The 18,457-nt window shown below is 43.5% G+C and overlaps 1 protein-coding gene and 1 pseudogene across 1 annotated transcript in view; one reads left to right on the top strand and one right to left on the bottom strand.

Moving 5' to 3' along the window:
- CHIC2 (cysteine rich hydrophobic domain 2) overlaps nt 1-18,457 on the bottom strand; it is a 72,442-nt gene that overhangs the window by 13,823 nt on the left and 40,162 nt on the right. The window lies entirely within an intron of this gene.
- On the top strand, nt 14,245-17,913 carry LOC117357300 (annotated as a pseudogene).

Raw genomic sequence — 18,457 nt, 5'->3', positions numbered from 1 at the left:
TGAGAAAGAAAAAAGTGTGTCCTATACACCAGCAAATATGGTACTTATTCTTAGAAAATTACTTACACTCTCTTCAATTTGCTCCTTCATATACAATATGTTGCACTAACTTATTTCAATCTTGCAAAATGCTCATTAAAGCTGAAGTCTCATACCAAAGCTATGAGTTTCAAGATCTGTGGTGGTGAAATCAGTTGGCTTAGGTTTAAAAAAAGGTTTGAATAAATTCCTAAAAAAGAAGTCCAGAGGCCATTGAGATGGCTTGGGGAAATCCAATGCTTATTCCTAAAATAAGCAGCATAAATCTGTTTTACTACTTGGGCTCTAGCTAGGTACTTGAGACCTGGATTGGCCACTCTTGGAAACAGGATACTGGGCTTCATGGACCTTCCATCTGTCCCAGTATGATAATTCTTATGCTCTTATCTTTCAGAACTAATAAGATGCCTAGAGACATACATGACAGAAGAAAAGTCATCTTGGCTCACTTACTCTACCCATTATAAGACGACATCATTCTAAATTATTTTACTGCTCTGTGTCTAGAGTGCTAATGTCTTGTGGTCTAAAGTGCCATTCTTTGCACATTTTCTTATGTTTACTTGGATATTTGCATTCTTATTATGGCCATAACAGCCTTCACTTCAAACTGTGATGTGTTGGAGGATAAATCACAATGCCAGGTGTTGGGATGAGAGTGACAGTTGCAGATGCACAGTGACCCACAATTGTCACAAAGCTCAAATGCAACTTTGTGCAGCTGCAGCTTGCTTACAAAAAGAAAAAAAAAATCATTGTATGGTGAATAAGCAAACTGGTTTTAGTGCCACATAAATGTACTGAACAGCATTTTTTTTTAAAGTAATGTAGAGGAGATGACATTGTTTTTTTCATACAACTAGTTTATCCCATTATAGCCAACATAGCAAATTCTCTATCTAACCTCATACTCTTTAAAACAACATTTTAAACATATAGGTAATTACTCAAGATTCATAATTGCTATCATTTTAGGGGCAATCCTGACTACAGAAATTTTTGCAGATTAACATGAAAGCTAGATTTAAACAATTTTTCAAGTTCAGTCTTTAAATACAGTTTTTTAAACATTGCCCTAGCTAACAATGATCAGCAGACCTTGCTTGTTTCTTTATAAAGATAGCCTTTTAGACACTGCTCTCCTTTTAAATGAAAATAGGGCAGCAGTTATGGTCACACTTTTTGTTAATTTAGTTGCCAGTCAGCTCCAAATCAAAAGAAAATAAGGCTGCAGAGTGTAATTAACATTCAGTTCAGTCGTTTTGTCCCTTGTCTAGCCCCCAAGCTTTGTTAAAATTGCCATCTGAATGCTGAAGGCTGTAGGGAAATCGATTTGATTCTAATCGCACCATGAAAAGAACATGATCTAACTGCTTTCAGCCCTCCGTAAATCTGTACTAGGTCTTTAGCACAATGAAACTTCTAATTTAAAAAGCACTGAATGTCTCGTCAATGACTTTGTGAAGAAAAAAGAACAAGGAGCAGACATAAAAATTCCAATAGTTGTTTAAGCATTAAAGTTCATTTGCATCACAGCGAACCTGAAAAGGGCTGACCCCTCAAACCGCCTCTCAGGTCTATGAAGTTGTAGCCTTGACAGAGCTCATTGACTCTGAAAGGCTACTCTATCAATGGAGAAAAATGGCAATAGGTTCTACTCTGAGCAGGCATCTGCCTGCCCACCCGCTGCTAACCCAATGGTGAAAATCATTCAAAAACCTGAAGCTACCTTGTCTTCCTTCTTTGCACCTTTTCATGATAGATTAAGATCACTAAACAATTTTTTTGCATCGAGGTTTTAGTTTTCCTGCTCATTTGGAAAACCTTTCAAAGCAAACTAATGGCTAATCTAAATCCTTCATTTGCTTTATTTTATTTTAACTTTCCAAAATTTGATCAGAGTTACAGCTGACTTGTTTAAACCTTTTAAAATAGTTTTATTAAAATGGGATTAAACAATGCCTGTAATTAAAATTACAGTACATTTGTAGACATGTTGTAAATTGTTCTGCTAATATTACTGATTTAATTAGGCTCTGAATAATTTAACCCCTTTGCCGCTGATGTGGAATAAAGTATTTAAAAAACTTTAGCAAACTCTGAAAAGATTAAGGGCTCCTTTTATTAAGCCACAGTAAAGGTTTCTACCGTGGTCTGGCGAGATAACTGCTCTGACACTCATAGGAATTCTATAAGTGTCATAGCAGTTACCTTGCCGGGCACGGTAGAAACCTCTACTTACAATATACCTTTCTAACAATTGTCACAAATGGTCTTACCATAGAACATAAATAAGGCACAGTTCCTCAAAACATTTATGTGGATACAATTTTGACAATAGTTCTTTTCAAACCATCAACGGGTTCGATTTCTCTCATTTGTATTTGTTAGGTGTGTAAGAATAATGTGTGCATTTTACTTTTTAATAGGATAAACTATTTTATTATGATTTGATTGCATAAGAATTATAGAAACTAACCTGGATACTTAGTCGTCTGCTAGGTGATAGGGGAGGGGGAAGGGGAGAGGGTTTTGTGGAGAATTTTGGGCTGGGGAATTTTGGTTTGGGGGAGGGGAAGTGCAGGGGCAGAATGGAAGGGGATGGTGAGTTTTGATTTTTTTCCTCTGTCTTTGCTGTATTCTTTGCATTTGTATTTGCATTTGATGTTGCTTGTTCTTTGTTGTTTTGTTTGCATTTTATAACACCAAAAATTTTCAATAAAATTTTAAATATAAAAAAAAAAAAAGAATTATACAAACTATTATATCCTCAAAAAAATCCAAAATAAATTTATTGAATTTGCCTTCTCTGATAGTATTTAAAATCAGTAAACCAGCATCCAAAATGGTTCATGATGCAGCTTTCACAGTGTGAGGTAAAAGCCATGAATCAGACAGTATTGCACAAGTGTGTCGTATGACTTCTCTCAGATCTGACAGCTGAAAAAAGTGCTTGCACGTGCAACTGAATTAATCATTGCTGTGAACATCTCTTCAGATTTACAGAGGCAGGTGAGGACACACCAGATTAAAGGGGATCCTGGAGTCCAGGCTGTTTTCAGCTCCGCTTTAAAGCATTAAAATTGTAGTAACAGAGAAAGAGCAAAAAGAGTATACAGCTTCCCCAGCTTGACCAGAGAAAAATCAAATCCAAAGGCTTCTCAATATTGCCTGTCACTGTGGTACTGAAAGCCTAAAGCTAAATGATCAGAACAAACATACTCCATGCTATCACATAAGGAAGTTAAATGTTTGCATTTAAGATTTATTTTTTTAAACCACAACTCAATTTAGGAAAAAAAAAAATGCAATATAAAACAATAGATAGTACCAACAGCACAACAACACTCCTGGCCAAACAGAAGAATAATCACAAACCGTTTTTTTTTTTTTTTTTATTCTTCATTTTTAAAACTTCAATAAATGCAATATAAGAAGCGCTATCCCCCTATTGTTATTTCCACACCTCTTTTTTTGCCTCCCTTTTATTTTATCTCGATGTACTTTACTTATCCTTACACACCGGCTCCTTGTTACCTTACGTCTTTGTCTGATCTGTCCTTGATATTTTAACTTTGAATGCCTCCCATTTCTTTTCTTTTTTTTTCCTTTCTTTTTAAAGTTTAGTATTGTAAACTGTCTAGGTAACCTTTGATAGATGGTATATGATTATGGAAAACGCTGTAACACACAGGGATTTAATCATGAGTGGAGATTTATTCACATGGACTTTTAAGTACTGCACAAGAAACAAACTTATTTATTGCTTTGTATCCCATTACTATTTATTTTTGGCACTTTAGCATTTTGCACTTTATATTTTTTACATGATATCTCATGTGCGGGGTGGGGCTTTTTGAGCGGCTATTCCCTATATTTTTCCCTCTTAGGTTTTTTCACCCTGCACTTTAAATTATATAAGAGACCTATGATGTATGCGGCAAAGCTTATTTAGGTTTTTTTGAAAAAACCTGGTGCTGGTCACCTATGAGCTTTTGTCCGGGGCCGAGAAAGATTATCAATATTGTGATAGGGCCCATACTGAAGTGTCTCATATTTTTTTAATGCTTTGTGATTTTTACTTATTTTTGATTGCTAGTTAACACCCTTTGAGCGTTTAATATAGGGTTTTGCCATTATTTAGTTTTGTTATTTGACATATCAAATATGTAACAAACTTCCAACTTGGAAACTTCCTGCCATACTCTTGTATGTATTGTCTGTCGTACCATGCACTGTCATGCTCTGTTATATGCTGCCTTACCAAGCTTCGCACTGTCAGACACTATAATGTACTGTCAAGCTTTATTAGTTACTGCAATGTCAGACCAAACTCATAACATCACCACCCCATATGGAACGAGGTCTTGTCCTGTCATATCCTATCCTATTAAGTATTGCCATACTTTTTGAGTACTATCATGTTCCCCTCCCTATGTATTGTCCTATCAGGTCATGATTTAAAATGTAATGTCATGCTCTACATTACTATACCCAGTTATGTTTTAATATGTATGTAAACTTGTAACCCATTCTGAGATCTTCTGGGAGGATGGGATATAAATCCAAATAAATAGAGAGAAAAATACTTGGAGGGAAACCACTTTCTGCCAGAGAACAATTTTCCCAGCTATTTAGAGATTTTGCTGCCTATGATAAACAGCAATAAATAAGAAGCTGAAGATACCATATTAAGACCAGCTAAGCTATAGAGATCCACAAAACTAAACTTTTATCTCCAGAGTACTTTTCAGAAGACAGAAGAATCCCACATAGGTTAAGTGCTGACAGGCGAACTATTACAACATAAAATCCCCTTGCATTTGCCAACAAAATAATAAAATCTCCTATTTTTAGAATATTTTACTATGTTCTAAACATAAAGTTTGGTAAAATTATACCTTTCTTCATTCCAATAAATTTAAACATTAGTATGGTAGCTCTAGGTTATATGGCAAACTGCAGGCTCAGCCCATAGGCAGTGGAACGCTTTTTTGTTTGAGGGGCTCCAGACCGCACTCAAGCTCCACTCAAGACCACACCCCCATAATAATAGTACTAATTATATTGCCTTTTCTTCCATTTATTCTTCATATACACACACAATATACAGTGGTACCTCGGTTTACGAGTGCACTGGTTTGCGAGTGTTTTGCAAGACGAGCAAAACATTCACAAAATCGGTGCCTCGGAAACTGAGTGTGCCTCAATTTACGATCCGGCACCTCCCGCTCGCGTCGCACCCCCCCCCCCGGTTGAGAATTGGCAGGGGGCTGAGAATCGGCAAGGGGGCTGGTGAGTCTTGAGGGCTGAGAATCAGTAGGGGTGCCGGTGAGTCTTGGGGGGCTGGGGATGGAAGCTGGGAATCGGCAGGGGGCTGGTGAGTCTTGGGGGTTGGGGATGGAAACTGGGAATCGGCAGGGGGGCTGGTGAGTCTTGGGGGCTGGGGATGGAAGCTGAGAATCGGGCAGGGGGGCTGGGGAAGCTGAGAATCGGGCTGCCCGATTCACGAATCAAATTGATTTACGACAAAAAAATCGGCCTCCCGATTCGTTGACTGACCCTCCCCCCTAAAGCAGGAGCGGCAGCGCTGCCTCTTGCTGGCCTGCTGCTCCTGCTTTAGAGGGCGAGTGGGGAGGGTCAGTCAGGAAGTGGCTTCCCCGCATCAATTTACCTATATTCAGCAGCCTGCCCTGCAGAAGATCGCTGGCTCTAGCGATCTTTGCAAGCTGCCATACGTCGTCCGAGTTGTCTTCTCTCTGCCGAGGTCCCGCCCCTTCTCTGACGTTGCTAATTTAATGTCTGCCATACAATCATCTTGCACGATGCCATTGATAATTCCAAGAAATTCAAACGCATAGTTTTTGCTTCTCCAGCTATCAGGTATACTAACATACTTCGCCATGTGCTCATTGATATCTTGAACAGAGAGCATTGAGATATTCATCTTAATGGCCAGCACAACACTGTCGACAAGAACCTTAATTTCATCAGGACTGGAACGCTTCCGTTCATTACTAATTTGCCTGTTTTCTTTTTTGGTTGGGCTTTCAAGCAACATGTTAACCAGTCCCCCTCTTAAATTCTGATTTTTACTTCTGAATTTCCTAATACTGTCAGTATGAGATTTACTTGATAGATGGCGTTTCAGAAAGTCCAGTTTCCAAACATCATCCCATATTTTTCCAGTAGAGAATTTTCCAGTTGCTTTGGCATCTTGACAATAACAACACACAACTCCATCATCTTTGTCATAGGTAAATATTTCACACAGTCGAACACACATTGTATTTCGAGATTCCGGTGTCTCCGTTTCAATTTCTTCAAGCCATTCAGACCTAAAAGCTGTTGCAGCTCTCTTGCGTTTTATACTTTTCACCATTCGGTTGCAATTTAATAAACGAATACAGTTATACAACCGCAGTACCAAGCTGCACACTACGATTTCACGAAATAAACAATATGGCGAAACTTCAGGAAGTCAAAGAATCTTAAGTGTTTCATATCCTATGGGCAATAGGCTATGGCCCTATGGGGGACGTGATGTGTCAAGTTCAACTGCCAAAGATAACGGAATCACGTGAATGACTTACAATTTATATTATAGCGCTTCAATAAATGTGATACATGGGAAATCGGAACAGCTGGTCTTCTGCAACATTTCATTTTAGCAGTGAAAATCATTTTAGGCAAAAATTTATTTTTTTGTGCGCGCTATTTTAATTTGTGTGTGCGGGTTCGGCAAGTTGTGTGCGCGCGCACAAGCGCGCAGCTTAGAGGGAACAGTGAAGGAGACCCTGGCAAGCAACCTATCAGAAGACAACCAGAGCCTGGGACCAACAAGATTTGAACAATGACCAGACAACAAAAGGTAGAAAAAATAATTTGATTTTCTGTTTTGTGATTACAATATGTCAGATTTGAAACGTGTATCCTGCCAGAGCTTTTGTTAGATCACAAACGTGAGCTAGGATTTAACAGAGAGGAAAAGTCTTTTTTGTTTGTTTATTTTGTTTACACCATAGCGCCAGTGTGGTTAGGAGAAGGCAAAGGGAGTGAAGAGGCTATAAAATAAACCCACCAGGATGTTTGAAAAAAAACAACACCCAATTGGGCAGGAAAATCGAATCAAAAATTTTTTCCTGAATCGGGCAGCACTAGTATGCAGAGAAAATTTTAACTATAATTTATATATATATTTTTTTTGAGAGGTCAAGTCAGATGACTTTAAAATATGCAATATCACCTCAGTAACTGTTATAGAAAACTCCCCTTCAATGCTAAAGAAATAATACAAAACCCTGCAGAGAGAATAAGAATAGCAGGGTCAGACCAATAGCCTATCTAGCACAGTATCATGTTTCCTTTATTTTTGTAACTATTTAATTTTAATAATCATCATACATAAGAACATAAGCATTGTCTCTGCTGGGTCAGACCAGGGGTCCATCGTGCCCGGCAGTCCGCTCCCGCGGCGGCCCCCCAGGTCCATGACCTGGAAGTGTTCCCTACCTAACCTAAAATATCCATACCCTATTCGCTCAATGTCCTGTAAGGTAACTCTATCTGTACCCTGTAATCCCCTTCGCTTCCAGGAAGTCATCCAGTCCCTTTTTGAACCCCAGAATTGTACTCTGTCTTATCACCTCTCCGGGAAGCGCGTTCCAGGTGTCCACCACCCTCTGAGTGAAGAAGAACTTCCTTGCATTCGTTATGAATCTGTCTCCTCTCAGTTTTTCTGAATGACCTCTTGTTTTAGTTGTCCCTGCTAGTCTAAAGAATCTGTCCCTCTCCACCTTCTCTATGCCTTTCATTATTTTATAAGTCTCTATCATGTCCCCTCTCAGTCTCCGCTTCTCCAGGGTAAAGAGCCCCAGCCTGTCTAACCGTTTGGCATATGAAAGGTTCTCCATACCCTTTATCATCCTCGTTGCCCTCCTCTGGACCCTCTCAAGTATTGCCATGTCCTTCCTAAGGTATGGCGACCAGTATTGGACGCAGTATTCCAGATGTGGGCGCACCATTGCTCGATACAGTGGCAGGATAACTTCCTTCGTTCTGGTAGTGATACCTTTTTTGATAATGCCCAACATTCTGTTCGCTTTTTTTGAGGCCGCTGCACATTGCGCCGCCGGCTTCATTGTGTTATCCACCAATACCCCCAGATCTTTTTCTTGTTTGCCTTCCCCGAGTGCCCTCCCTCCCATCGCGTAGCTGTATATGGAGTTCCCTTTCCCTATGTGCAAGACCTTACATTTCTCCACATTGAAGTTCATCTGCCATTTTTTTGCCCACTCACTCAGTTTGTTCAGGTCGCTCTGCAGTTTTTTGCATTCCTCAACAGTTCTGACCCTGCTGGAGAGTTTTGTGTCATCCGCGAACTTGATAACTTCGCACTTTGTCCCCATTTCTAGATCATTAATAAATATATTGAACAGCAGTGGTCCCAGCACTGACCCTTGCGGAACACCACTTGTGACCCCTATCCAGTCAGAGTAGTGCCCCTTTACTCCTACCCTCTGTTTCCTGTCCGCCAGCCAATTTTTGATCCATCTGTGCACGTCCCCTTCCACCCCGTGGCTCCACAGTTTCTTCAGTAAGCGTTCATGGGGCACCTTGTCGAAGGCTTTTTGGAAATCTAGATATATAATGTCTACTGGGTCACCTTGGTCCAATTGCTTATTTATCCCCTCAAAGAACTGCAGTAGATTTGTCTGGCATGATCGGCCTTTACAGAAACCATGCTGGCTCGTGTAAAGGCCGATCATGCCAGACAAATCTACTGCAGTTCTTTGAGGGGATAAATAAGCAATTGGACCAAGGTGACCCAGTAGACATTATATATCTAGATTTCCAAAAAGCCTTCGACAAGGTGCCCCATGAACGCTTACTGAAGAAACTGTGGAGTCACGGGGTGGAAGGGGACGTGCACAGATGGATCAAAAATTGGCTGGCGGACAGGAAACAGAGGGTAGGAGTAAAGGGGCACTACTCTGACTGGATAGGGGTCACAAGTGGTGTTCCGCAAGGGTCAGTGCTGGGACCACTGCTGTTCAATATATTTATTAATGATCTAGAAATGGGGACAAAGTGCGAAGTTATCAAACATTGCACAAACTGGGAACACTGAGTTCTTCAATGCCCACACTAAACACAAATCACCAAAAAATACAGTAGATGTATAGTCATACCCCCCCTTCCCCTTCCTACTTCCAAACCTTTTTAGAGCAAAGAGCCATTTTATCCTAATGTTTGACCCAAGATTTACAAAGAGCAGCAAAGGGTAGAGAAGAGGGTTTTCTAAATTTGATATGGGTATAGATGCATTTAACACAAAAACAAAACTTCAAGTATTACAGAAAATTAAAAAAAAAAACCAATCAAACTTTCAACACAACCGTATTTTTTGCTCCATTAGAGGCACCTGACCATAAGACACACCCTAGATTTAGAAGAGGAAAACAAGAAACCCCCCCCCAAAAAAACCACATTCTGAACCAAATTCTCCTTGCCAAGCTCTGCACTGTTCCTCCTCTGGTGGTTTAGTGGTAGGCCGGGTCAGGACACAGGGCAGGCAGGCCTAGTGGCTGGCTGGCAGGCATAGAAACATAGAAAATGACGGCAGAAAAGGGCCACAGCCCATCGAGTCTGCCCACTCTAATGACCCACCCCCCTAACTTCTTCCCCTAAGAGATCCCACATCCCTATCCCATTTTTTCTTAAAATCTGGCACGCTGCTGGCCTCAATTACCTGCAGTGGAAGTTCATTCCAATGATCAACCACCCTTTCGGTGAAGAAATACTTCCTGGTGTCGCCATGAAATTTCCCACCCCTGATTTTCAGCGGATGCCCTCTTGTGGGCGTGGGTCCTTTAAGAAAAAAAGATATCATCTTCCACCTCGATACGGCTTGTGATATTTGAACATCTCAATCATGTCTCCCCTCTTTCTATGTTCCTCGAGTGAGTATAGCTGCAATTTACTCAGCCTTTCCTCATACGGGAGATCCTCGAGTCCTGAGACCATCCTGGTGGCCATTCGCTGAACCGATTCAGCTCTCAGCACATCTTTTTGATAATGTGGCCTCCAGAATTGTACATAGTGTTCCAGATGAGGTCTCACCATGGATCTGTACAACGGCATTATGACTTCGGGCTTCCAGCTGACGAAACTTCTACGGATACAACCCATCATTTGTCTAGCCTTGGATGAAGCTTTCTCCACTTGATTGGCAGTTTTCATGTTTTCACTAATGATCACTCCTAAGTCACGTAGGCAGGTAGGGACAGGGAAGGCAGGAAGGACTGTTCCCCCCCCTCAAGCAGGTGGCAGGCAGGCCCCGGCCTCTCCCTCCTCGGAAGGGCAGGCTCAGATCGGCATGGCAGGCCCTGGTCCTCTTCCTCCCCCCCACAGCACCTTTTTTTTTTAACTTCTAGGCTTTCCTTCGCTGAGAGCAGCGCACAAGGCTGGCTGGCTGCCTGTTCCCTGCCGCTTCTCCCGAGAAAGGCTGACACAGCTGACTCCTCTTCTGTTCTCTTGCGCATCGCGGCACACCAGGTTGCCTGCCTGGTTCCATGCCGCTATGCCGCAAGAGAACAGAAGAGGAGGCAGCCATGTCAGCCGTCATTCTCCGTGGAAGTGGTGGGAAACAGGCAGCCAGCCAGCCTTGTGTGCTGCTCTCAGCAAGGAAGGGCGTCGCATCCAGCGAGGGAGGGTGGCAGCATTTAAATAAGGTAATGGGGGGGAGGGTGCTTTGGGTATTCTCTCCATAAGATGTACTCTTATTTCCACTTATTTTTTTGGGGAAAAAAGTGCGTCTAATGAAGTGAAAAATACAGCATTTCTGTATGTTCAAAATTTTCACATCCAACATTTCTCCCTCTCATATATCCCGGACCTTGTGCAGCATCTTGCGTCCCTGCCCATCATTCTTCCTCTCTCATCCCCTGGACCCCATGCAGCATCATTCACCCTGCCCACCAGCCCCATGCTCAATATTTCTCCTTCTATCACCCCTCCATTCTCTTCATCACCATATCCAACATTCCTCCCTCTTGCATCCCTTTCCATCACCATATCTAACATTTCTCCTTCTCATCTGTCTTCCTCATGCATCTCTATCTCCCGATGCCCAACAATTCACCTCTTTCTTTTCCCCATATGCACCATCTCTTCCCCTCTCAGTCCGACACCCGTGCCCAACAATTCTCCTTTTCTATTTCTTTCCCCACCGCAGCTTCTTTCCCTCCCTTCCTCTGTCCTTTCATACTATGTCCCAAGTTTGACTCCTTCCTCCCTCCAGTCTGCGTCCCAAGTTCACCTTCTCTCCCTCCCTTCCTTCTGTGCCCCAAGCTCGTGCCCCCTCCCACAGTGTGTACCTGTCTCCTGGTGGCCTCCTTCTTCACAATGTCGCGGGCAGCATTTCTAACACGCTGCCCGCAGCTGATCCTGAAGGCTTCCCTCTGACGTCAGAGGGAAGCCTTCTGGGTCAGCTGCGGGCAGCCGTGTTGGAACTGCTGCCTGCGGCTTTATGAAGAAACACATAGGCTGCCTGGAAGGAAAGAAAAAGAGGAGGCTGCCAGAAGACAGGTGGTGGATGCGTGGAGCAGCCTCCTGGAAGAGGTGGTGGAAACAGAGACTGTGTCTGAATTCAAGAGGGCCTAGGAAAGGCACGTGGGATCTCTCAGAGAGAGAAAGAGATAATGGTTACTATGGATAGGCAGACTAGATGGGCCATTTGGCCTTTATCTGCCATCATGTTTCTAGGTACACACTGTGGGATCCCCACAAGAGCCACAGCCATGTGGTCAAAGAGCCGCAGGTGGTGACTAGCTGCTCCATAGTATTCTCTTTTCCAACAGTGGCCAATCCACAAGTACTTGGCAAAAATGCTAATACTAATGGTGTCTTATATACCGCTATATCTCCTACTAGATTCAAAAAAGTTTACAAAAGAATTACAAAAATTTACAAAGGATGAGCAACAACAAAAGACTTAAAATTACAGATATTAATACTAAACATCATGGATAAAGAGTAGTCCACTCAATTCTTCTCAGTCGCCATCTGCAGGTAAAAATACAAAACCCAACCCAGTAACTTCTATGAGTCACACAAGAGCCTACCGAGAGAGCAAGAGCAAGCGAGAATGAGAATCCAGGGCACATCTCTCCCACCCCTTCTTTTGCCAAGTCTAACATGTCTCCCCCTCTCAACTGTGTACAGAATCTTTTGCCCCTCCCCATTAGCCCCATGTCCATCATGTCTCCTTCTATCAACCCTCTCCAGCACTATGCTGCATCTCTCCCACCACCACAATCGTCTTCCCTCTTGCATCCCTTTCCATATGTCCCACCTTTCCCTCTCCACTACAACATCCAATATTTCTGCCTCCTACTCTCCGCCACTATCACGTCCAACAATTCTCTCCCTTTCTTCCTTTTCCCATGTGAACATCTCTCTTCCCTCCTGCTTCATGCACCTATGTCCAACCATTCTCCCTCTCTTCATTGCTCATGTGTACAGCATCTCTTTCCCTCCCTCCCTCCCCCAGTCTGTACAGCATTAGAGAATGACACAGGGACAAATTTTTCCGCATCCCCATGGGAATTCATTTTCCCGTCCCATCCCTACGAGTTCTTCTCCTGTCCTTGCCCCATTCCTGCAAGCTCCATCCTCATCTGCACAAGCCTCAAACACTTTAAAATCATAAGAGTTTGAGGCTTGTGCAATTAAGGCAGAGCTTACAGGAATGGGACAGGAACAGCGCCAAAATTCAAGGGGACAGGAAGGGAAAATTGAGTTCCTGCGGGGACAGGGACAAATTTGTCCATGTGTAATTCTCTATACAGCATTTCTTTTCCTCCCTTCCCACCCCCCAACCTGTACAGCATCTTTTTTACTCTTTGATCATCCAAAGATACCATGGATTCCCTCACAGATTTTCTGCTTTTGATGTACCTAAAAACCCAAGCAATGTCGAAGAGAACATCAAGATACTCCAGCCTCTGGGTGGGTTCTAAATGGATCTTCCTGAAGCTGACAATCCAGCCCAAATGTTGTATCTGGTCCACAACTTGACACACTGCTAGCTCACACTCCGGTCTGGACAGGGCCCTAATTAGCTAGTCACCCAGATATGGATGAACCTGAATCTTCATGCACCGGAGGTAAGCTGCCACCACCACCATTACCGAACGGGACAGCCACAAACTGGAAATACTGCTGAAGTACATGGTCCAGAAAGATGGAAATATGCAGATAAACTCTCCTGGAGCCACTGCAGCAATGACTGAAAGAGCCTCCATCCTGTGTCTCTCACTGGCACAATGAAGTATCTGGAGTGTCTGCCTCAGCCCAAGTCAGGGACTGGTTATATGTCCAAAAGTCTTTGGAATGTGGCTTGGCCACTGATCCAGAGCATCCTGCGAGCCGAAACAGCATAAGAAGACACCTTGCTCATGACTATGATAAGGTCATACAGAGCATCTGCCGCATAATCCACACCTTCCCTTACGAGATGAGAGCAGGCATCATCCTTCACTGAAAGTGTCTGGCACAACCTGGTGTGGCAGGCCCTCGCAGCAAAAAAGTGGCAGCAGCAACTCAGATCCCAGGAGCCAGGGCCTCAAATTGTTTCTTGAGCACCATGTCCATCCTGCAGTCTTGTGCATCTTTCAGCATGACACAACTTTCGCTCAGGAGAGCAGTACGCTGCTGAGCAACCGCAAAATCCACCTTCAGCTGGGCAAAGAATTGCTGGAACTCAGGCACCATGGGATAAATTCTATCCATTGCCATAGCAACCCGCAAGGATCCCTTCAGGGTCTTCCACTGTTCTATGATCAGGGCAGTGATATCTGGATGAGCCGGAAAGAAAGTCTGGTCATTGATGACACTCATGACCATGCATTTGGAAGTGGAGGGCGGCGTTTCCAGCTTCAACCCCGACACCGCATAAGAAATAAAAGTGGTGGACAGAAACTGACCTGAAAAGGCAGCGAACATGAGGATCATCCCCTTGGTCAAGACCTAGGGAGGCCTCATAGCTGTCTGGCCTAAACAGGGAACTGGAGTCATCCAAGACTGAATCAGAATCCTGGGATAAAAGAGGCATGAAGTTCGACACACCATCACATCCATTGAAATCTGAAAGGTCACTGAAGCCAGGGTCTGGCTTGCTTACACAAGAAGCAGACACCGGAGATGACGCTCTCTGGATCGAAGGATGCACGCCTGCAGTCTGCGCACCCTATCCTGGATGTGTCAGAAAGGCTCTCCACATAAGATTTATGAATTCCGGGGTGAAGCTTGTTGCAGGGGAAGTAAATGAAGCCTGCAAGTCCCCTATCTGGGCACTCGCAAGGTCTCTAGACGCCTTGCACCTCCGTTTTGCATTAACGTGCAAAAAAGGTCCCGAGCGATATTTTCTACTCCTCTCCTGGACCCATAGCAGTACACAAGCCTTGGATGATGAGGATAAGCCCCTCCCTTGTGTGCATTACATTACACGGTACACAGACGCTCTTCTGCTGGTAACTTGGTACAATTTAGACATGAATTTGCATCATCACCCTTTGAAGAGAACATCCCAGCTGATTGGGAGCAAAATGAGGGTGTTTTTAGGCAGACAAAGGCTTTTGAAAGAAAGATAATTTGAAGTCCAAAATGGGCGCTGCCAGGAAAATTGCACCAAAAATGGCCCATGGAGACTTTTTTTAAAAGTTCAAAAACACAGAAAAAGGAGTTTTGGAGGTAGGAGACTTGAATTCTAACCCCAGAAATCTTCAACATTGTGATTTTCCAACCTACCCAATTCTCTCATAGGAATGAATAGGGGTTTACTCACAGTTTTCTGTTGGTGCCTGTCTGCAGCTTTTTCAATGCAGCTGTAAGGAAGAAAGGACTTTTCTGCCTCAAATACTTCCTACAACTCCTTCAGACCATGGAATATTTGGGCTCCAAGCTGGATAGACCAACCTCCACCCCCTCCCCCAGGGACTTACAAATGCGACGGGGGTGAGTAAATATGCAGCTGGCGCCCTGATACCCCCAAAGGTTCTTACTCAGGGCGTCCAAAGCCTGCACTAAAGCTGTTGAGAAACTCAGAAGGCTCGTTGGATCCCAGGGGAACAGATCAAAAGCCCAGAAGAACACACAGCAGGATGGCCCTGCAGAGCTGCAGACCGGCACAGTAGGTCCAAGTCCTTTCCCAGGCAAAGAATCCCTAAGAATGGAGTCTCAGGGTACCGAAGCCTCAGGAAAAAAAAAAAAGAACTTTAAAACGCAAGAAAGCAAAAAAGCTAAGCAGAGTAGATCAGAACCCCTCTGCACAATTCGCTTGCGGAGAAAAAATTGAGGTATGGACTGGGGCTCTGCCTCTGTAGGGGACGTGCTCAAAGCTGTAAGTATTCTCTCTCTGCAAGACAGTTTGTGGGAAGGGATAAATCACCACCCATACAGAATCTGTAGTAGATGTAACTGAATTTTAGATTTGAAACTATTCTTTGAACCCCAAATTAATCCAGTAGTTAAACTTTTTTTTATTTATTTTTTTTTTTTAAGAGACAATTAAGAGCAATACGCTCAGTTTTAAAACCCCAAAGTTTTTGAAAGTATTGTCCAAACTGTTTTAATACCATACCTAGACTATTGTAATTCATTATATGGAGAGATTACCATGAAGTTATCTACGAAGCTGAAGCTTTTATAAAATACTGCAGCAACATTAATTTTCTAGATGAGAAGAACTGACAGAGCTTCACTGTTATTGAAAAAGCTTCATTGGCTTCCTGTAAATTTGAGAATACAATTTAAGCTAAGTTGCTTAATTTTTACATCAATTCATGGTGATAATTCCTTTTGCTTGGTTCATAAATTATATTTTTCATCAACATTCACAACAGCTCGGAAAGATAAAATCCTAAAATTAAACTATCCGTCAGTATTAAATCATATCTGGAAACTTCTTTTCTTTATCAAAGTGCTAAAACATGGAATTCTCTTTCATTAAGAATTAGAGAAATCCAGTTATAGTGTGTTTCAGAAGGCTTTGAAAGCCTATTTGTTCAGTAAGAATATGAACAGAATTAGTTTATGATGTTTTATTGTAATTCTCCTATACTGTAGTATCCATTTATTGTAATCCATTTAGATTCTGAATGGAGGTTAGCGGAATATAAGAAACACTAGTGTTTAAGCCCGTTAGATTAACGAGTGCTAGAATAGATGTGTAGACTTAGATCACAAAATTTAATGAAAACTTTCCTTGTGAGCTGTCTTTTTTTCTCTCTCTCTTTTTCCTTGGCTGCTGGCTGGCTGTCTGGTTTATTTTTCTCTCTCTCTCCTTGGCCGCTGTCTGTCTTTTTTTCTTTGTCTCTCTCTCCTTGGCCGCTGGCTGTCTGTCTCTCTCTGGCCCTCTGTCTGTCTTTCTTTCTATCTGTCTCTCTCCCTGCCAGCTGTCTTTCTGTGTGCGTCTGTCTTTCGTTCTCATACGCTGCCTGCCTGTCTCTCTCTGTGGCGCCATATCTGCCTTTCTTTCTGTCTCTCTCCGTGGCCTTCTGTCTCCCCCTCCAGAGCAAACCAAGATTGCTGCCTGCCCTCCAGCACACCCCTCCCTCCAAAGCATAACAAGTTTGCTCCCTGGCTCCCTTTCCCTCTCCCCCTCCCCCCACCACTTCCCTGTGCAGCAGCAGCATTTCCTTCCCATCCTTCCCTGTGCAGCAGCACCCCTTGCCTGCTCCCCTTGTCCTGCAGTAGCCCTTCTCCCTTCCTTTTACCTCCCCCCTGTCCTGCAGCACCCATTCCATTCTCCCCGGCCTGCAGTAGCCTTTTACCCTTCCTTTTACCTCCCCCATCCAGCAGAACCCATTTCCCTGCTCCCCCTGTTCTGTAGTAGGCCAGCCATCAGTAGCGTTTCTCATCCCCCCTTCCCTCCCGGGTCTCACACAGCTGTCGGCAGTGCAGCATTCACAACTCGCTGCTCCTGCTTGCTTCAGTCCTTCGTCGCTGCCGGTTCCCATCTACTTTCTTTTTGTGCGAAGGCAGGAGCAGGACCCGGCAGCGAAGAAGGCCCGAAGCAAGCAGGCGCAGCGAATTGAAGCCTTCCTCCCTGCCCTAGGCTGGAAGCGACGTCGGCAATGGGTAAAATCGGCGCTGCAGACTCATCTTACGCAAAACTGCCACAGACTCCACCGCTGCGCACGCACATAGAACACAGCCACAGAAGCACAAATCACGGTGGCAGGGATCATGCTGTTTCAACTACGCATGCGTGGGTAAGGGTTTTATTATACCACTCCCTCCCCCTCCCCAATACAAGGAGCCACCTCTCCCAAAGCCACATGTAGATCCCTCACCCACCCGTGGGCCGCCGGTCCCTTTTCATCTCCAAGCCATGGACCACATCCTGCTGCCCCATTTCATTTTTATGAAAGCATCAGTGACATTGAAGTTGAGAGCAACGCAGACAAATGAGCTCACCATAAAGCACTGGACAGCAAACATAGGGACCGCATCAAAGACAGTTTCCAGAGTTTACAGGACTCTGCTCCATCACTCCAGGGAGAAAACGTATCCCCTGCCCAAATCTTAGACAAAGCCAGAGTGTAACCAGAATATGTGAAGGAAAAACCATACACACCAGCAAGATATCGATGATCTGAAGTGGCTTTATTAGAACAGCAAGTACATGCACTGTTGAAAGCAAAATCGAGTGTCCAATTGCAGGTTAACTTTTCATTCTCAGATAGCAGCCTATACACCAACGCCAAGGGCAGCCCTATCTCTGCCTTTGATGATGGCTCCAACTCCAGCTAAGAGTCCGAACTTGAGGAACCCCAAAGCAGAAAGAAAACACAGATGGAAGCAAACTAATTATTATGTGGTAATAAACTGGCTGTTTGGCCCAACTGCGTCACCATTTAAGTTCAACAGCTCTCACCCTTCTCCCCTTCAAAAGTAAAAAAAAGCTGTTTCAGGACTTTATTTTTCTCCTTTCAGTAGAGCCTCCTTGGTGTTCTAGAGGGGGCAGGAACAACCCTCAGTTGCTCAAGCCCGTGTTGGCTCCAATCTCAAAATGACTTTCGGGACCTTTAGTGGCAGTCTCAGCCATTTTAACATGGACAAAAACGACTTAAGGATCACTCCTACCCCATCTAGCTAGAAATCTGTACTGATGGGGAGCCCCTAATAGAATCTGCAGAACTCCAGAGTTCCTTGAAACCCAGTTTGGAGATCACTGCTTTGGATAATCTAAAGCTAATCTCATTACTGAAAAGATATATATTAGTCACTCCTCCTCTCTTTACTTTTAAAGACCATAGGGAATCCTCTTGTGCTTTTTACCTTCATTACCTATATTACAACCTGTCTTCCTGTTTAATGAGCTGACAGCACAAAGGACAATTCTTTACAGAAA

This window comes from Geotrypetes seraphini, chromosome 1 (assembly GCF_902459505.1).
Source record: "Geotrypetes seraphini chromosome 1, aGeoSer1.1, whole genome shotgun sequence".
Lineage (NCBI taxonomy): Eukaryota > Metazoa > Chordata > Amphibia > Gymnophiona > Dermophiidae > Geotrypetes > Geotrypetes seraphini.
The sequence above is the reverse complement of the archived record's forward strand: the minus strand, read 5'-3'. Positions and strand labels throughout refer to the sequence as shown.